Source organism: Cupressus sempervirens, chromosome 11, assembly GCF_028749045.1.
Source record: "Cupressus sempervirens isolate cs-2001-9-10 chromosome 11, ASM2874904v1, whole genome shotgun sequence".
NCBI lineage: Eukaryota > Viridiplantae > Streptophyta > Pinopsida > Cupressales > Cupressaceae > Cupressus > Cupressus sempervirens.
Genome location: NC_143128.1, coordinates 85,178,083 through 85,199,907, shown reverse-complemented (window position 1 = coordinate 85,199,907; position 21,825 = coordinate 85,178,083). Strand labels below are relative to the sequence as shown.

At 35.4% G+C, this 21,825-nt stretch overlaps 1 protein-coding gene across 4 annotated transcripts in view; it reads right to left on the bottom strand.

The window, feature by feature from the left end:
* Window positions 1-19,268, bottom strand: part of LOC149528339 (uncharacterized) — a 241,127-nt gene extending 221,859 nt beyond the window's left edge. For 3 of the 4 annotated variants that reach the window (XM_089811304.1, XM_089811306.1, XM_089811307.1), the window contains exon 1: window positions 18,596-18,811. The gene's annotated coding sequence lies outside the window, so the exon portion shown is untranslated. The other variant, XM_089811308.1, reaches the window with a different exon arrangement.
* Window positions 19,269-21,825: the final 2,557 nt, after the last annotated feature.

Sequence of the window (21,825 nt, the reverse complement as noted above, 5' to 3'; positions counted from 1 at the left end):
CTTACCAATGGATGCAAAGGTGTAGACGAGGCAATCTTGTGAATGGCGGAAGAGTACTATCAGAGAGAGAGGGTGCAAACGAGGAGTGAACGTTGGGAATGTCATCCAAGCAAGAATCCATAGCAATGTATCCTCATCATCAATGCTTGGGATAGGATTCCTTGGTCATGTTGGGTTGATTTTCATTCTTATTCTTGTCCTTAATAAAAGAATTAATGACTCTTGATTAATAGATGTTTTTTTGTGATCTCCCTCTACCAATTTACAGGGACAACATTGTCAATGTCACCATTAAACATTTGTTCTATTGTACATATACATAATGCATACATACACATCTATGTGTGTGTTTTAGTCGTGAGTATCTAAATGATTATGTGTATGCATTTATGATGAGTTGCATAATTGAATGTGGGTGTAATTGCCCCTAAGTTTAATTTCACATTTATATTTAAATATTTAAATATACATCTATTTATATATACATATACATATATATATATATATATATATATATATATATGCAATCTATGCACGTCATGAGCTTGGTACAATTATTTATATTATTTTTTATTTTGTTGGTCAAGCCAATCTTTGAAGTCTTTTGCAATTAATCAACTTCTTGTCAGCAAGATATGTCTTCTTGGTGGCAAGTGTAACCTATTTATATTATGTTTTATTTTGTTGGTCAAGCCAACCTTTGAAGCCTTTTGCAATTAATCAACTTCTTGTCAGCAAGATATGTCTTCTTGGTGGCAAGTGTAACCCCTTCTTGCCACCAAATAAAATACTTAACTGTTTCCTCATTTGCTCATTTCTAAGGGAAAATCATCTTATTAGTAAATCATTATGCCCCTCGACAATCTTTTCTAGCAATTGTTTTAAGAAATCACAATCAAGTCTGAATATGAATCAACACTAAGTGATAATATTGGAAGGCATCTTTAATTTGCAGTCATCACACCAGCAAGGAACACATACGCAACCACTAGAGCTTAGAGGGAATCATTTCATTGTGCTCATAGAAATAAGGAGGCAGGTTTCTCTTCATGTCAATTAAACCACATTATGTTATCAATTTCATGAATGTTGTTTATCTTGCTCATAAGAATCAATCTAATTTTCAGTGTTACTTTTGAGAAGAGCTTAGGCATAGCAATAATTACTATTGTGTCTAGTAACAATGCTCGATATCTGTGCAAACGTTTGAATTCTTGTAGCTGCCCATATAGGAGTAGTACTCATTATTATAGCATCCAATTGGAAACAAATTTAAGTATGCATTTGATAAGAACGCATATTTAAGTACGCATATCTCAAGTTTGCATTAATGTGTCATGCTTATAAAATGCGGTCATTTTTTGTGTGTACATTCTGAATAGAACCTTTGGGCATTCGCATATAGGAAAAAGAGGTGTCTCAATTCATCACGTCATCGTTAATTAAATAAATCACGCATTGATTTAGGCATTGCATTGAACTGCCCATATCATCAAGTTGAAAGAATATAAACTTTCGAGACACAAATCAGAGGAATCATCTCTAAACTGGTGTATAAAGGAATCATCATCTCATCAAGAGGAATCTTTGTAATCTAGAAAGAATTGAAAACACTTTAATATTAATGCTTGCCGTTTATCTGTAGACAATAAACAACTTGAATCAATAATTGAACTGAAATGAAGACTTGAACCGTGCAAAATGATTGGGATACACAGACTTTTTTACGTTTTTAAGCATAGACTATCCTTAGGGATTCGTTGCAACTAAAACTGGGATTAAGTATGTATGGACTAACCATCTACCTACGATGAAAGATGTCAAGGGAATGTTTGTCCTCCAGCAAAGCTTAGGATGTTGCCAAATCTGAACCTTAAACTAAATAGAGAGCAGAGTAATTCTGAACAGCATAGAGAACTAGAAATGTGTTTTCATGGCCTTCGTCACTCAAGTAATGTAATTGCCATTAAGGACAGCTAGTACCTAAGGTCAGGAGAAGACCTAATGAGGACAATTACAGCACAAAGTACAGTGCTTGCACCTATATAACCTTGGCCAAGGTGGTACTATGTAAACAAGTAGTAATTAGAACCAACGGGACAATGTCTCACTATGAAGGTCATTCTCATAAGCGATGATGTCTATATGTCTTATGTCTGACTAGCTACAACAGTTGTTATTAGAATGTTGTAGTGTTTCTTTAATGATCATCTAAGTTAGTCTTTAGTTTATTAGGCAGCTTTTATTTTCGTCTTTAGTTCACAATTGTTTCTATTAGAAACATCGTCTCTATAAACCATTTTAAGGATCTTTCATCTCCTATGTCTAATACAACATCATTTTACCATAAAATGGTATCCGAGCAGGTTGATGGGATTTCACAAAATTAGGTAATTCTTTAATAAAAATTCGACCCTCTTCTGATTTGGATTTTTTTCCAGAAAAATTGTTTTTGATTTTATGAAAAATCACTGGAGGCATTTTAGTTCGTTTTTGAAGATTTTTGCTGAAAATCGCAAGCCTGATCGAGAATTTTGATTGTGTGATTAGTCGGTTTGAGTGAAAGTCTCTAGTTTTTGAAAGTTGTATGTACTTGCATGTTGTTCTTGCATGTGCTTTTTGGAAATTGCATTACATAATTTCTTCCCTTGAAAAAAATCCGATGGGTTTTTATTATTTTTACCTTCAAAAATTATGTTGGGTTTTAATAATGTTTTCCTCAAAAAATTATCTAATGGGCTTTAGTAAGTTTTTCCTCAAAAATATCTATTGTACTTACCTTTTCTCATTGAAAATGACGTGTTGTATGCCTAATTTGTGCCTTGGATTTTATTTTCTAATTTTTCCATTTTTTTCCTCAACAATCGTGCCTTTTTGCAATCCATTTTCGGGCATTGTGATCATCTAAAAAAAAAATTGGAGGGTTTTGTTGATTTTGAGAGGGTTTTGGCAAACTCGTCCCAAAGGAACACTCTTCTATCTTGTTGCAGAGCATTCTAAAGAAGGAGACACCCTTCTCTATTCTTTTTTGGACGAATTTTGGCTACTCTTAGTCATTGACAATCTATAGATCCAAGGAGGGTCTCAACAATAGCAAAGAAATCTGATAATTTTATGGCTACAAGACATGTAAAGTCTTTTCTAGGGTAGTTAGCAATGACGATTAATGGTTAGTATTAGAATATTATAGTGTTTCTTTACTGGCCATCTTAGTCTGTAGTTTATTTGGCGATTCCTACTTTTGTCTTTAGTTCACGACTGTTTCTTCTAGAAACATCATCTATGTAATTCTATTCAAGCAACTTTCATTTACTTTGTTTGATACTACAATTTATCATAATATTTGTGGGTTCTTGTCTCTAGTCTCTCAATTAGACTTTGTTGTCCTAACTAGGCCTATTAGCCAATTAGGTTTCCTCAAGTTGATCCCCCCTACAACTTCTAATTTTCCCAAACAACTTGGTAAACGAATTATGGTTTTGGATACCCTTTTGGGTCTTTGACAACATACTCCAAGATTGACTTTCCATCCTACCAGTGCTCACCAAACTGAGATCACCCGAGTAGGCCTAATAGGACCAATTAGGCCTATTTTCCAAAGTAACTACCCAAGAATGGACTTGTACAGCCAAGTTGAGACACCTCTATCTCTACGCTAAACTCCCAATTTTTCCCTTAAACCACGACCAACTCATGCATTTGTCTAATTGTTGCACTCATTTCCTCAAATCTTTAACCAGTCACATAGAGATATCTGGTTAGGGCTTCCTGTTTCTCCCAAACTCCTCCTAGTCTTAAACCACATAAGTCTTATGGTATATGATAAACCTCACTTTCCACCAAGGGCAGTAATTTTTCCAATGGTGGAAAATGCCCCAAATCACACATTTGTTTAGTCAAAACCGAGGGTCTCAAGGGTTTGCACACTATTTTTACAAAATTGCTTGGATCTTGCTCTACGATTGAGATATGAATGTCAAACCAATTACAACATAGAGCTAATTCATTCTTCTACAAAACCATATCAAGTATTCTACCTTTTGAATCCATATACAGTCATACACAATTAAAAAACAATGGAAGGACCACGAAAACTTCAAAATTTCATTGCTTGTCACATAGTAGTTCCAACGACAACCTTCCTCTTTGTGCCATGAGAGATTACAATGTTCTCCCAACACTTATTTAACGGTCTCCAACTAACATCTTAATAGTTATGACCGTTTGTACCAAAATTGCAACATAATGTGTAAATGTTGTCAATGTTGTCTTTGACAACTTTTCATCCTACATGACAACTTTTACTTTTCTTAGCAATTTCATCCTATAAACATCAAAGATGGGTCAATTATGATCCTATACACCTTGCCATCAATGTCCTACCCAACCTAGTCACCTAATGACTCCTTTGACCAAGCTTGACCATAATGGCTTATAAAGCATCTATCAAGGTCCATGGCCCTACAACTTGGGTCTATTACATTACCGAAACAACCCCAAAGGATCCCTTACATCTCGAACAATCATTGGATGCTTATTACATCGAGGGTGCCAATGTTATCTTGACAATTTTTTTAGGTCCATGGCCTTACAACTCGGATCTATTACATTCCCAAAACAACCCCAAAGGATCCCTTACATCTCAAACCATCATTGGGTCCTTATTACATTGAGGATGTCAATGTTGTCAATTTTGTCATAGACAACTTTTCATTCTACATGACAACTTTTACTTTTCTTAGCAATTTCATCCTATAAACATCCAAGATGGATCAATCGCGATCCAATAAACCCTCACATCAATGTCCTCCCCAACCTAGTCACCTACTGACCCCTTTAACCAAGGTTGACCACAATGGCTTATCAAGTGCCTATTAGGTCCATGGCCCTACAACTTGGGTCTACTACATTCCCAAAACAACCCCAAAGGATCCCTTACATCTCGAACCATCATTGGGTCATTATTGCATCGAGAGAACCCCTACACCATACTCCCTGACCAAAAGATCTCATGCTCCTCTTCCAATGAGTTCTTGTAAAGTGATCCCATGAGTCTTGATCTCTTGTTCATCCATCCAAACAACTTCTGATGTACATAGCCCTTTCTATTTCACCAAGTACTTGTATTTGTTCCTCCTGGTCTTCTTAACCACATGTGTATCAAGTATGCACTCTAACACCATTAGTTGAGTGAGTGGTAGGTCCTGCTACGGCTCCTCCTGACCAAGTGTTCCATGTTCACTTGCAGAAACGCAACCTTCAAATGGCAAATGATCATATACTTTATATCAAGAGGTAGCTTTATTTCGTATGCATTAGAAGAGAATTCCTTACGAATTTTGCAGGGCCTTATTTTCTTCATAAAAAGTTTACTCCCTTTAGGTAGTCTTTCTCTCTTAAAGAGTGCACATACCAAATCCCCCACTTGGTATTGCACATCTCTTCTTTTCTTGTCTACCAATTCCTTGCATTTGAGGGCACTTTGTTGCAATGTCTCCCTGACCTGATCATGTACTTCCTTTATGGCTTCTACAAAGCTTTTTCCTTGGCCACTGACCTTCTATTCTTGTGGTAACTCCCTAAGTTCCAATGTCCCCCCTAGGATTCATCCCATAGACAATTTGGAATGGACTCCTTGTACTCCTATTCATTGAATCATTGTAAGAAAATTCTACATATGGAAGAATGCCATCCCAATTTTAATTGTGTTGTTTTGTCAAACATCTCAACAAATTCCCCAATGATCCATTAATATTTTAGTTTGCCCATTAGTTTGGGGATGATAGGCAAAACTAAAGGGTATATTTGTTCCCAACTTCATCCATAAGGTCCACCAAAAGTGACCCTCAAATTTCACAACCCTTTATGAGATTATGCTAGAAGGTAGTCCATGAATCCTTATCACTTCCCTGAAGAATGTCTGCTATGTGAGATGCATAATTGGTACTTTTACATGGCAAGAAATGTGTCATTTTACTAAACCCCTCCAATACATCAAAAACACAATATCATGCCCTTTTGTGTTCTTGGAAGTCCCATCACAAAATCAATACTTACACAATCTCATGGCCTAGAAGGAATAGGCAATGGTTGATACAATCCTACATTGGTGGTTGTCCTCTAATCTGTCTGACAAATCACACAAGTGTCCACATATTTCCTGACATTTGTTTGCATCTTAGGCCAATACTATTACTGTATCACCTGTTCAAGGGTCTTATCCAATCCAAAGTGACCCTCCAAACTCCCACAGTGTTTCTCCTTAATAAGATTCTCCCTCATTGAACATCTTGGAACAAATAATTGACTCCATTTTTAAAGCAATCATTCCTACACCAAATATTCTAAATATTCCACATTACATTTGTTTGACAAATCAAACAACTTTGTAAATACAATTGAAATCTTCATCCCCTTCATACATGGACTTAAAGGACTTCACCCCCACACTTTGCAACTATATCTCTTGGATTGTCATTACCCTACTACTGAAGGCATTTGCTACCCTATTACTTACCCCCTTTTTGCGCTTAATGGTCAAGGTATAGGCCTGTATAGACTCAACCCACTTCATATGCCTATGGCTCAACTTTTCCTAACCATTTAGGAAACTAAATGATTGATTGTCAATATAAAGTATAAACAATAAATTCCTTAGGAAGGAGATAATGTCACCATTTCTTAACAGCTTTAACTGAAGTGTATAAAACTCCAAATCATAAGATGAGTACTTTCTTTTAGCCTCATTCAATCTTTCACTAAAGAATGCAATGGGTCTCCCTTCCTAATTTAGCATTGTCCCTATTCCCACATTACTTGCATCATAATTAATTGTGAATAGCTTATTAAAAATAGGTAAAACAAGTAGAAGTTATTGAGAACCTTTTACCTTCAAGATCTCAAAAGCCTTCTCTACAGCATCTATCCATGCAAATCTTCACTTATGTCCTCCTTTAATGGTGTCCAACATTAGTGTGCACACTCTACTAAAGTTCCTTATGAATTTCTTGTAAAAAGCTGAGAGGCCATGGAAGCTTCTCATTTCCCCCATGCTCCTAGGTGTAGGCCAACTCAATATGACTTCCACCTTTGTAGGATCCATCTTAAGACTCCCCTTTGATATGACAAACCCCAAGTAGACCAATTCGTGTTTCAAAAACTCACATTTTTCAAGGTTAATATGTAGTTTCTCTTCATGAAGTTTTCTCAACACCATATTGTTATGTGTCAATTGTGGAAGTGTTTACCCACTTGGTATGGAAGTGTTTATATGCCAAATATGTAACTGTTTACATGTTTGACATAAAAGTATTTATATGCATAATATGTAAATGTTTACATGCCCGATATAAAAGTAAATTTATGCTAGATATGGAAGTGTTTACATGCCAAGATAGGATTGCATAATACCAAAGATAAATGAAATACAACAATAGCATGGAATAACATTAAATCACATTACACCATAAAAATGACAGAATGATATATCTTTCATAGCATAATCATTCCAACATTTACCACACCTTCCACTTGTTCCAAACTCCATACAAATAGACTTGACACAATTGGTTAAGTCACCAACTGATAGCCTTTCGAAAGATGTTTTATTACATTAACTAACAAAAGTCTTATTTAACTATTCTAGGCATAATTGCAGCCTACATCGTCCCCCCAAAAATGACTAAGGCGTCTTCTAGACGACCATTATACATCAAGTAATATCACGGAAAATTAGTGACAATAGTGTGGATAATCACTTGACCTACACAAACATAAAGTTGTAGTGTAGTTCAAAAATAAAAGGGGGTTTTGGGGAAACTCCCTCAACGAGGTCAAGGAGCAGCCCCTATTGGGGGTCTAGGGACAACGACCCTAGCGACGTCGAGGGGTAGCGGCTCTACTCCATGAAACACATCATTTTCTTGATTTTATCCTAATGCCACCTCTCCTCCGTCAACTTCCATCTGACTACCAACTATCATCTCCATTTGCTTCCATTTAAGCATGCCAACCTTTTCCATAATTTCAAGCTTCCCTCCTAGTTGTGCAGGCTTCATGTGTACTCATATTGTATGGTGTACGGGGTTCTCTTGTACCAACTTTACCAACAATGCGGACTCCTCTCGTACAAGCTTTGTCAAACGTACAGGCTTTTTGTGCTCCCCCTCCTTTATCGTACATGTGCCACCTATGTTGGTATGGAGGTACAATTACCTTATGTGCAAGTGTTTTTTCTTCCCCAATGAACAGTGTGTGAACTCCCCTTCCTCTTTTGACTCGTACTACATACAACGTACAACGTACATGTTGCTTCTTTGTCATATGCGTATGGATCGTATGTGTTGCTTGCTTGCCATGCATGTTAGGATCCCTCTTCTTTGTTTGACTTTGCACATTGTATAGGCTCCTCCTCAAGCTTGTATGGTTTTTGGCGTACGGCGTGCGTGTACTGGTTGCCTTCTTATCGTACACGTACGAGCTCTTCCTTCTTGTAGAAGCAAAGACCAAATTGTTTGCACATGCAACCAATCGATGATTACTCTCCTTCTCAACTTCATACGACTCCTCCTATTCCTTTGTGTGTTCTCCTCCTTTGCATAAGGCCTCAATCTGGGGTCTTTTTCTTCACCCAAGTTTTTTTTTGTTATGTTTTGTTCTTTATAAATTACTTCTTCGTGCTTCTCAAATTGGTGAGCAGGTGCGTCATCTACCCTAGCCATCCCCTCCTATTCCTTGTACTTTGTCAAGTACGTGTCCTCGTTTTCCTCCATTTTTGCAACCACCAGCATGTGGCAACTTGATTGAAACACCATTACTTTGGGAGCCACAAGCGTGCCAAGTGGTTTTATGCCATGTTGATCTGCCCCTACTAGGTGGAAGATAGATGGTCACAACATTGGCTTTCCCAAAGCCTTCCATATTTCTTCAGGGAGTACTTTTACTCCCAATCCTCCATCCACAATAGTGTTGCTGAATTTATGGCCCATGATCTCCATTTCCACTATGCAAGGGGTTTGTCAGTTCTCTTCATGGAGCATTTTTTTTTCCAACCTCTTCTTCCATGGTCTTGTCTCTTCTTGTGCTGGTGTTCTTTTCTTCCATGCCAGAAATTGCTACCCTCAATTGGGGTAATGTTTCTGGCAGGTCTACCACCTTCACGGGTACAGTGGTGTGCAACATCTGCTTTGTTATGTTTGCTTCTAATGTTGACTGTACAGGATTGTTTGTTACCTCCTCTTTTTGTCTTTGTTCTTCTTCCAATGTCGTTTGTGCCTACTTCAATCCTTCCTTTCCAATCCGAGGATTCAGGTATGAAGCCATCATTGCTTGAAGCCTGGTAATGGCCATTACTTCCCCCTCTGGTTTCGTGACTTCTAGCATGTTAAACGCTTTCCCTTTCGAGCAATCAGCATCTTCATGGTTCCCCAACCCACACCACTGGCACAACATGCTTCTACCACTTTGGCATTATCAAGCAAAGTGCCCCCCTTCTCAGTACATCTTCGACATTGTATCATTGGGCAACCTTTCTTGTCATAACGGATACGACTCTGTGGTGTGTTGTTATTATTGCTTCTACTTCTATTATTTCAATAGCCACTTGAGGAGGCATTGGAAGTCGTGGTTTTGGGCAGTGTGGTGGGTAGAGTTGCTTGTTCAGTGGTTAGAAGTACTTGCATACTTCTTACCTTCAAATTGTATAAGCATTTTTTTGAGGAATGTCCCATGACTTGACAGATGTCGTAGAACAGTTTTTTGGTGCAACTAGCTCTAATGTGCCCTTTATTTCTGCAATTTGTGCACCAAAATTCTTTGTTCTCCTTTGCTTCTTTTCCCCCTTCATCTCTTTCATCGTCGGCATCATATCCTTGCGAAATGCTTGGGTTGTCCGTGATTCCCCATCATTGTCTTTGTCATTGTTGTCATCACTCACTTTCCTTCTGCTTCTTGACAGTTTGCTCTTGCTTCAATATCCATTGCCTAATCACATGCATCTTTGTATGTGGAGGGCACTACCACCTTCAATTTCCTCTAAATCAAGGGGTTAAACCTTATATGAACCACCTCTTTTTCAGTTCATCTGCTGGTTTATTTTCCAACTTATCTAATAGCTTCTTTCACCTTCAATGGTATACCCAAGCATTCTCATTCTTGCCTTGACGCGTGTTATATATCTCCACCGCTTAATCATCATCCCACAACAATCTAAATTTTGCCTCAAAGGCTTTCTTCAAGTTGTTCCATATCGCCCCTTGCATGGCTAGAAGGTCGGCGTACTAGACAAAGACTATGCCTCATAGGGTGGTCAGGAAGGCCCTTACCTAGTAATCCTCATCTTCTTCTCTCGTGGCCTCCCAAATGGTCACACATGTTTTGCAATGCCTTCTTGGGTCCACCAACCCTTTACCAATAAACTTGTAAGAAGTTTTGTTTATTCAAAGTGTGTGACATTTTTCTTCCCTAGCCTCCTATGTTTTGGAAATTTGCTCCTTTTGTCCCCTCTTTGCTGTCTCGGTACTTCTCTCATGCCATCATGATGCAGGAACATCCTAGGTTAGTGGGCAATCATGCAGGAGCATTGAGCTTGGATTTTGTGGACCTTATATTTCGCATAGTTAGGGTTATGTTTGAGGTATATTGGTGGATGTTGTCCTATGTGTGCATAAGGATTGGATTGATTGTATTGGAATTAGAGCCTTTTTGGTGATTGTTGGAAAAGTGTTCCTATTTCCTAGGCAGACTTTGGAGATTGTTTCCGCAAGCTTCGATTCATGGGAGTTAGCGTATGCAATCTTAAATGTGGATCATTGGATGGTGTGTGGTACTATGTCTAAGGCCACATAATATTATTTTACCTTATTAGTTATGCACTGTGAACTTGGGGCTTGTCCTAAGTATGTATTAATTTAGTTTGTCAGGCCAACTTGTGGCTTGAGTGTTTATTTAATGTAACTTGCTAGGACAACATGTGGCTTGGTTTAGTATAAGTAGAGGGCCTTGTGATGTCTAGAGGCATTCAGTTGAGCATGAAGTAGCTGAGAGGAGCGAACTTTAGCGGAGCTAGTAGCTAAGTGTGGGTTTGGGAAACAAGAAGGTTGCTTGGTGGCTTGCCAGCATAAGTCTAGATTCTTCTTGGGTTTTTTTTACGAGATTGTGGATTAGACTAGTTGGGGTTTGGATCTTGTGAGATCTTGCAGAACTGTTATTGTAATTGCACCACAATGATCTCCTCAGTAAGATTTGTCTAGAAACGTGTAGGGACTAATTGACATGCTGGTGTACCACTGGAATCCCAAGTATAATCCTGATGTGATCCAGTACAAGGTAGGTGTATCCCAAAGGAGATGGACTAGCCCCCAACACATAACCACAAGCGGAAGAATAACAATAACTCAAATATTTAGGTCAACTACAACACACATTCTCATAATAGAATAGATAGATTTACATCCAACATGCCTGACTGTAAGGCCTTCCGGGTTACAGCCAAATAACAAGTTATAATCTTGATGTGATCCAGTACAAGGTAGGTGTATCCCAAAGGAGATGGACTAGCCCCCAACAAATAACCACAAGCAGAAGAATAAAAATAACTCAAATATTTAGGTCAACTGCAATGCACATTCTCATAATAGAATAAATAGATTTACATCCAACATGCCCAACTGTAACCTAGAAGGCCCTCCAATCGGGTATGTTGGATGTAAATCCATTTATTCTATTATGAGAATGTGTGTTGCAATTGACCTAAATATTTGAGTTATTGTTATTCTTCCGCTTGTGGTTATTTGTTGGGGGCTAGTCCATCTCCTTTGGGATACACCTACCTTGTACTGGATCACATTAGGATTATACTTGGGATTCCAGTGGTACACCAGCATGTCAATTAGTCCCTACACATTTCTAGACAAATCTTACTGAGGAGATCATTGCGCTGTATATAGTGAGGCATGCATATAGCTTCACATTTGATAACCATGTATAGGATATTTGTTTATGCCTAAGTCTGATGTTTGGCATGATAGCTCAGTTGGCATAGAGAAAGGGGGCAACTCTAGACTCCTTGTGATGTTTTGACTTCTACATCACCAACAATAGCACTGAGTGTAATGTAGACTATGTTGTTTACATAGTATTTACAAGGATTATTTAGTGATGATATTCACATCACGCCCATTTTTCCACGGGATTCTAGTGGAGGTTGGGATCTGTTGTTTTTACTGGATTGTAACTACTTGAGGACAAGCAATCTTGGGGAGGGAGGATTGTAATGTATCCAATTTAACATGTGGGAGCATGGGTATATCAATTCATCACTGCAACCCTCATAAGCCAACACTTGATTTTGAGGATCTTTGTTTGTGTGACTTACTATTTGTAGTATATCAGGAGAGTGGGTTTCTATTTTTGGCAATGCAATAGTGACGCCCCAAGTCTAGAGCGGGGATAACTTTAAGAAACCCCCCTGTATAAAAAAAGTATAAAACTTTGGCAAGTCTAACATTATTTCAAGGGGGGAATTTAATTTCTATTAGCGATCTTTTTTTCAAAGTATGAATAAATTTAATTTTATTCATATTTTTTTCCAATCGTATTGAAATTCTATAAAATGCTAGCAAATCTTTCATTATTGAAGAAAATCGCAGCCATAGGATTAGAAGTACATATACCTAGCAACCATCATTTTACTATTACTATATAGATCCTAATTAATTATCGGACTTGAAGGTTAAATTTAGCCCACTCTTATCATTGTAGTTTCCCTCCAAATTATTGAATGGGGGTTTGAGGACAATGCCCCCAAGATTGGGTCAAGGGGCGGGGCCACTTGCGGGATCCAAGGACAGCACCCTTCCAAGCTCAAACCACATTTAATATTTTGTTAAGGTGCCCTAGGTTAATATTATATCATATAACATATAGCAACCTTGCTTTTATAACCATTAGATGGGTCATTAATCAATGGCCCAAATCCTATTTCAGGGAAAACTTTTGAAGGACACCAAGTTTTAGAGAAAGCTCCCGAAACAAAGACACGTGCACAATAAAATCTATTTCGGGTCAACGTGAGAAAGGATAAAAAGTTCCATGGAAACTCTTCGGAATAGAGATGCCTGTCAAATACATGTACTTAACCTATAACACAACTTAAATATACCACATATTGGCAAATATGACCATCGATTAAGACAAGCCTTGGAAATTGTAGGCAAAAATATTTAATTTACCACATGAAAAGATTACATTCTATTGGCGAAGTCATCCCTAAAATACAAATAATTTTGTATCATTATTGGTGATTGGCCGAAGCATGGGAGCCAATTTTCATAAAGTGCAAGAGACATGGCCACCCTGAAAGTGCAATTTTTTTTGCCAAATTTGAGGTCCCCAGGCAGTGAAATTTGCCAATTGCTGAATATTTGCCACTAAAGTTATCCCTGGTCCACACTATATTAGTGTTTCATTTAGCTTTGATAATATGATGCATATTGTTGGTTATTTATTAATTCTAAATTAATAACTTTATGAGGTATTTGATGTAATTGGATAGTGAGTTGAACAAGGCTCTTTAGTTGAAAAATGTGCACAAGAAGACTCTAGCCATTGAGTTGTAAAGGAGTCATTATATTTAAAGTTGGAATATGCATCCAAACAATTTAAGTGAAAATTGTAATTGTGAAGCCTTTTAAGTGAAAGATGGGAGCAATGAGCTTCCTGATGTTGGGTGTAATTGAGATGCCATTGAATTAAATGTTATAAATGCAACTCTATGCGAGGTTAAAATAGATATCTCATTTATCGATTTGTTTTTGTGAAATTGGTTACTTTTCAAGGGTTTGATGTTGATTGTTGAAATTGAGAATTTCTGTAACTTTTCTTTGCACTTTGGATTTGGTTCGCAATACCAATGAATTGTGCCTATTAATCTGATTTCTGATCTGCAATTGGTCTGGGGTTTGTTACTTATTTTGAGACAAAAAATATTTATCACTCATGCAAATAAGAGGAATAAGGACAGCTATCACAGGGAACTAAAGTTCTGCAACCAAGGACAGTGTTTAAAGCATCTGGAGTACATATTAAGAGTCTGCAATCAGAATCTCAGAAGGGGCATTGAATTCCCAGCGGCTGCACCTAATATCACAGATTGGCGTCACACTTCAATGGGCTGCAATTAGAACTGAGAGGTGGCATTTTACATTGTGGAAGGCTGTGTTTAGTTTGGAAGCAAATACCCACGGCAGCATTCTCATTTCTAGGTGTGCAATCGCATTCCTCATCAGCCATAAGGTCTCAGCATTGAGCAGTTACATTGCCAGGTTCTCTAATTCAATAAATTTATGCACTTGGTTGGACTTGTAAATATTTGCAATTTGAATGACAGCAAATTAAATACCATTTGAATCCTAGATACTTGCTTTGCATTTCAAATTTGTCATTTCCATATATCTGAAAAAAACAAAAAAGCATATACTCTCAAAATTTAAAAGCACAAAATATAACACTTCAAAAAACAATATTTTAAATACTTCTTCAGCAAAGATTCAGAGTGAGCCACCAGGGCTCATTACATACTGACCCCTTTGACCAAGGTTGACCATGGTGGCTTGTAAAGTTCCTATCAGGTTCATGGCCCTACAACTTGGGTCTATTACATTCCCAAAACAACCCCAAAGGATCCCCCCTACATCTTATTACATCAAGGATGGGCCTGCACCAGTTCTACAAGCCTTGGATGGCATGAAAATTTGGATATTGTTCCTGCATCTCTCTTGTAAGGTCAAGCCGTAAGGAAATCATGCAGGAGCACATTAACGTTGATGTTGTAAGATCAATGGTTGGGAATCAAAACCTCTGATGATATTCTTCCTCCTGTGGAAGCAATCAGTAGCTTATGCAGAAGAGAAAACATGAACAAACCATCAAGCTTATCAGGTTCTATGGTGCAAGCATTGTTAGTTAATCAATTATGGTATTCCTTTCTTTTGACATTAAAGAAATGGGATTGGTCATAAAAGTCTATTTCTCTTGCATGTGAAGTTAGTTATTCAAGTGATATTATATCTTTCTTTCAGATGGTTAACTAACATTCAGTTATTCATGTTCATGTGAAAAGGCCCGTGTTTATTTCTATTATAAAGATTTTAGAGTAAATTTTTACTTTTTATGAATTGTTCATTATATAATTAATTAATTGTTATTATTTCTAGGCACTTAGTTTTGCGTGTTGAATATATCCAACCACTCATTAGAAATGATGTTTTCTTAATTGTTAGGGCAAACAATATGGCTTGACAATCATTTTTTGAACTCAAAGCATTCAAAGGTGCATGTTCTCCCACATAAAGTTTAAAAACATTCCATTGAAAATATCCATTTCAAGCAGACCTTAAGCTGCTAATTTCAAATTTCAAATTTCCAAATATAGTGTTCATGGCATTTCAAGAATTAACCATTCCATTACATACAAACAAGATGTGCAACCAGAAATGCAAGGCATCTGACAAACCACTAACTCTCAATGATTGGAAATGCATGGTGGAGACTCGGAGAGTATTTCAAAGCTACTGCAACAAAAACTAGAACATTGGTGGGCGATGTATTTCTCAATCTAAATGCTTTTGCCACATTGCTTTCAGCAAGATTTTGGTATGGCTTTCAGGAATATTTCCAATTCTGCCATGTTTGATATTCAATTTTTGGATGTTTTAAGAGGAATTGTTCTTGTTTGATGGGATTTATTCCATATTAAAGGGCTATGTGCCAAATTAAAAGCAAATTTCACCTTCGAAACATCAGCTCTCTGAACCTTGCACATAATTTGATTTCTCAATTTTTTGGCTAACAAGCGCTAGAGGACACTTCTGTTTGTATCCTCAGGTTTTTAACTTTTTGTCATGTAAAATACACAAATATAACTTGAAGTAATCAATATGCCTATTTCTCATTGTTAATAATGCAGTATGTGATCGTGCTTGGGTCCAATTTCTGTTAAATACTATTTGGTGAGTTTGATAGTTCTGTGAGAGATTAACACAGAAATATCTAATTTGGCACATTTCCTTTTGGCTTCCAATAATTTACTTTCTACAGTCCTCTCCTTTTCCATTGGACAGTCTTAAGCTTTGCAAGAACAGACAAGGAACCAACAATTTTATCCTAAATATTGGCCTAGAATCAATTCCACATTTGCGAAATTCTCCAGAGTTTGAAGCCTTGCATGGTCCCTTTTTTTGCAAGAAACACTATTGCATTGTAGGTCTCTGGACCTGAATCTAGGTTCGAGTATCCACCCCTACAATTAGCTCTAAGGTTTGTAGAACAAACCTATACATTCAGTCATGTTATTGTCTTTTTCTTCCTTAAATTACAGTAAGCAGGGAGAAGCAAAGAAGTGCTCAGCTGGCAAATTCGACAATCTAACACACTAAAAATCAAAACCCAGCAGTTCACATAATCAATCTGAGTAGTTTTTCTCTATATGTCGCTGCCATAAAATGTAATTAAAAAAGGTGGAGTGCTACTAAATTGTAAATTTTTTAGCCTAAACTACAGATTTTAATCCTGCCTGGTTCTACAGCTTTTAAAAATGTTCCATATTTTCTAGATTAGAATGAGAGCTCGAATTCAACATCATATAACTCAGCTTGCAAATTCAACACCCAAACATATATTTTACATTGGTAGCCCAAGAGAAATATCTCCAAGCTTAATAAAATATTTTGTTTCAGAAATTCTCTCAAAAATGTATTGATAAAGTGCATTTGATATACTTGTGTTGCAAGGAATCACATTATCTCATTCTTTATTGTTTAGACTAAAAGGTGGGGATAAGAAGCTAAACTTTACACTCAGTTGGCTCATTTTGACAAAAAGACACTTAATTAACTTAAACAGTAACATCAAAATCAGAAATCCACAAACAAATACTTCATCTCAGAAATTCTCACAACATGACTATCATAAAATGCATTTAAACTACTCAGAGCACCATTCCATTGCAGGCATCCAAACCTAAGCTACATGTTTCAGAGTTTGAAATTATGCTTAGATCTGAGGCTTCTTGACAAAGCTCAATGCAAGTATGATGTTGTTCATTGTTTTCATGAAAAAATGTTGAAAAGAAGCAAATACATTCACATTTGAATATTCAATTACCATAAAATAAGCATTAAATAACTTCAACCTTAGAAATCATTTTTATCTAAGAGCTTCTCTGAAAACTAAATACCTAGAGCATATTTAAAATAATCAAACACTACTTTGCACATCTTTGAGGCTAAAATACAGGTTTAAGAATTTGAACAAGCACTTCAATAAGGCTTTGATTTTGTGGTTTAAGAATTTGAACAAGCACTTCAATTAGGCTTTGATTAACAAGCTAGTACATGCAAAACTATGTCAGTACCTCTATCAACCTTGTTTGTATTTTTATGGGTTTAAGTGTAGGTCAAGAAGCAAAAGTCATGTACTCAGATTATAAATAATTACGCATCTTCCATACAAATCTTAAAGCAAATATCTTCCATCTCGATACTCCAATTTGTCTCAAAAAAATTCTCAACCACTTACATAGTTACAGTGAAAACAGAACTGTGCTTGATAAGAAATCATCTCCTGTTTTTTTACGATTAGTATTTTTACTTCCCAAGATGAAACAGAAAACTTGAAAAAAAAAAATCTCAGAGATTCACACAAAACTACATGCTTAAGAATTTGCACCTAGGCTTAGTTCAAAACTGAAAGAACAGGCCTGTGCATGCAAAATCATGTCATTATCAGTTTCCTCCTTGTTTCTGTTGAAATGGCGGAAAAACAAGCAAAAAATGGCATTCTTCTAGCAAATTTGACAACGGTTAATTGTATTATCGTCGAGCTCCTCCACCAGTAAACAGCTTTGAGCTTATTAGTAGATTTTGGTATACGAAATTCTCTCAAGTCCTAGGCCATAAAATGCAGCTAAAATACTCGAACACACTGTGTCGCAGGTCTCTGAGCCTCAATTACATACTTAAGAGTTCCAGCTTACAGTTAGTTCTAGGGTTTTTATAACAAACATGTAGATGCATGGCATTATCTCTTTCTTCCTTGTTTGGCCCGAAGAGTAGCGTATCATGCAAAAAAATTCACTCAGCTAGCAGATTTAACAATTTGGACACCCAATTAGCATTGACAACAAGCCACAATTGCTTTCAAATTTCACAGTTACCTATGTCTCAGAAATTCTCTTCAACTCGCAACTATAAATGCGTTTCAAATACTCGAACACTACCTAAATAGCAAAACCAAGAACAAGCCTGTAATATTGTTAAACACGTGAATGAGCCTGTAATATTGTTAAACACGTGAATGTGCCTTTATTTCTTCTTCTTTTTCCCCTTCCCTGGCAAATATCACAACAATTGTTCGCGTATTTCGCAGAAAACAACGAGCACAAACATTTAACAGGAAATATTATCAGAAGGATGTCCACAACACTGGCACAAAAACGACTGAAAGAATACATCAAAATAACAGCGACAGAGCAAGCAACACTCATGAACATCAAAACATCAGCCATAGAGCATTGAGGTCGCGTGATCATATATCATACCTTACAAAATCTTGGCGCCAATATCCTCCGCAGGAAATCCTCCAAACCCTTGAAGAACAAAAATGCACGCAATGGTTGAAGTTCTTAACGAAATATCCCTTAAGCCTTCAGATCTCATTAACATAAACCGCCATGAAATACATTATTCCGCTTTCCGATTATTTAATTAAAAAGAATTCACAAAATTATAATAACAATAATCCTCCCCCATCTTTTACCTCAACAAACACCATGCATCAATTTACTGCCGATAATACGACTCTAAAAAATATTTAAGGGTCCCATGCTGTATCTGTCACTATCACAATGGTGTACGGATTCCTATGAGAAGAACGCGCGCCAGCTGTCGGGCAAAATTTTTGAGGCTTCTATACTGTTCAGTGCAGATTATGACTGATCTTCCGAGGGTTCGAACACGGGGACTTGCTTTTGCAATAAAGAAGTTTTCAATTGCTTTTAAATGTCACTTCGTCGGTGAATTTGAAAGCTGGGAAATCAAAAATTTCAGCGTTCCACGCATATCAAAACCTAAGCTGAATATTCCTCATAGAAGAAAAGTACGTATTATCACCGGTAATTTCTACTTTGTTTGGTCAAACTGGTATTTGTGCGATGAATGAGAGTTTCAGTGAGTTTGGAACTGTTTTTAGATCTGAAAACTGCGTTTAGAACTGACGACAAAGGAATAATTGAGCTTCTTAACCTGGGCTCTCACAAAGTCCAAGAATCTAGCTTAGAATAGGAATTTGTTTGTAATTGGGTATATACTTACGGTAAAATGTGGGTTTGTGGAGTTTGATAAGTAGATTAAGTTATTCACCTAATTTTAAAATAAAAATAAATATAGCTATAATTTATTAAATATATATTGTATTGGTATATGGTAATAAATCCTTTTCAATAAAGTAAAAGTTTAATTCGATAAATAGTACTAGTTTAAGAGGTTATAGGGTTCTTTTCTGATAGTATTATTAGTTCCTGCCAAGGCAGGATACTATAGCATTCATTTAAATGCAACTGTTCCATTTAATTGTCCAATGAGATTTGAGTATTTTTTGACAATTTTTTAGATTTCTAAAGTTTTAATATATATTGAAGTTTTTAGAATTATAGAGAAAACATTTATCTTCAATATGACTGGCTGCTTTTTGCTACAGTAGTGTCTTTGGCTCACTTAAGAACTTTATACACTCCAATGTGAAAAAAAGAAGAGTAATAAATAAAGTTGAAAAAGCACCATAAATATCTTGTACTTATTCTAAAGACAATAATAAATGAATTTTTAAATGTATCATAAATATTTTGTACTCATTTGAGAACAATAACAATCTTGAAATTTTTTTATTTTTTATTTTTTACATTCTACAATATTGTTGAAGTATTTTTATTTCAATTTAAAACAAAATTGGCACATAATGACAAAAATTGTACCACAAGATAGATCAATGTAATTATCCAAACAAAATAAATCTACCTCTACATTATTTTTCAAAAACTATTATTTGTCTTGCTCATCATTAATTGCTTAATACAAAATAGACATTCTCTTGGTCACGTATGATTTAAATGTATTTCTATATTTTTCTTTTACCACAACAAAATCAATATACATTATGTATCAATGACATTTCATTTTTTAAATTTTGTATTAGCTTATTAGTCAATGTTGTATTTGCATATACAAGTATAATACAATTTATTTTTTAACTCAAATTTTTTTTACGAACTAATTGTATGATTAATGCAATAACAAATTATACACCGGCAGGAACTAGACGCTATGCGTCCTTGTTATTCAAGAGGCACAAGAGTTTCTCTTGTATGGTATGGTATAAATTTTTGAGATTAAATTCACCACTTTATGTTAGATGTCACTTTTTGTCATGATTTTTATTATAGTGGTATAAGCTCTTGTATCCTTAAATTTAGGTGTTTTTGTGTGGGGCTACTCTTTGTCATGATTTTTAGTTATTTTGGTTCTTGGATTAATTTAAGTTAAAAAATTATTGTGTAAATGGTGAACATTGACCAATTAAAAGTCTTTGTTTAAACTACTATCTTTAGTTAAGTTATAGTTAAAATTTTGAACTTAATTTAGCTAGTCTTTATTTAAACTAGAGTCTATTCTTCTAGCTTTGGTTAAGTTGTACTTGAGCTTGATTTAGTTGACTTTGCATTGATTTAGTTTGGTATTTTAAAAATGGAATATTGTATATAAATAAATAAGATATTATTATATTTGTCATAGGTCAATCTTTATTACAACCAAATTAGACTTAAGCATTTTTGTTTTGAAATTTTATTTTTGATTTTTCTAATATACACATGTGAAATTTTTAATTTCTAAAATAAATAAAATTATTTTCTTTCAATTTCATTTGTTGGGTGTAATAGGGGTGGGATTCACGGAAGCATATTATGGGAAACACAAATATATGAAAATCAAAAATAGATAAAACATGTTAATTTTTTGTATAGTAAAATTATTATGATTTAATAAAATAATTAGATGTTTTTATATAATGAATTAAAATATTGAAATTTGAAAGAATTAAAAGTTTTTCAATAATTAGGCAAGCGCGAAGGGTAAATTGTGACGCTCTTATTGAAGAGGTCTTGCGTTCAAAATAAAAATAATAATAATAAAGTATAACTTCATTAAATATATCTTACCATTAACTACATTTTGATTGGTTCAATGTATATAACTATTATGTAAAACTAATTATATGATTAAATTATATTTTAAAAATGTTTACATTTATAAAAAAAAATCAATTTCTTTACTAACTATTTATATGAGAATGCATTAAGAAATGAGAATGTTTAAGTAAATTAAATTTTCAAACCTTGTAAATTAATACTTGCATTAGATTAGTACTACTACATTTTCCTAATTTAAGACTTAAACAAGCACTTATTTTTATCTTTATTTGCCTATTTTTCAAAGTATCATCAAATTCATTAAATAAATAAAAAATTAATACAATTTTAATAGAATGTTAAAAAATAAGTAACAAAAATAACTATCCATAGGTCTAAAGAAGTTGATTTGCCTTTATGTATTCTTTCACAATTTTTTAATTTCAAATCATCAAAATTATTTTCTAAGATTTACTTGTTACTACCAAACAAATTGGCTTTATTAATAGTTATTAAAATTAATGTATTATTGTAATACAACTAATTAAATTTACGGCAAATACAAGTCACTATGTGACACTTGTTTT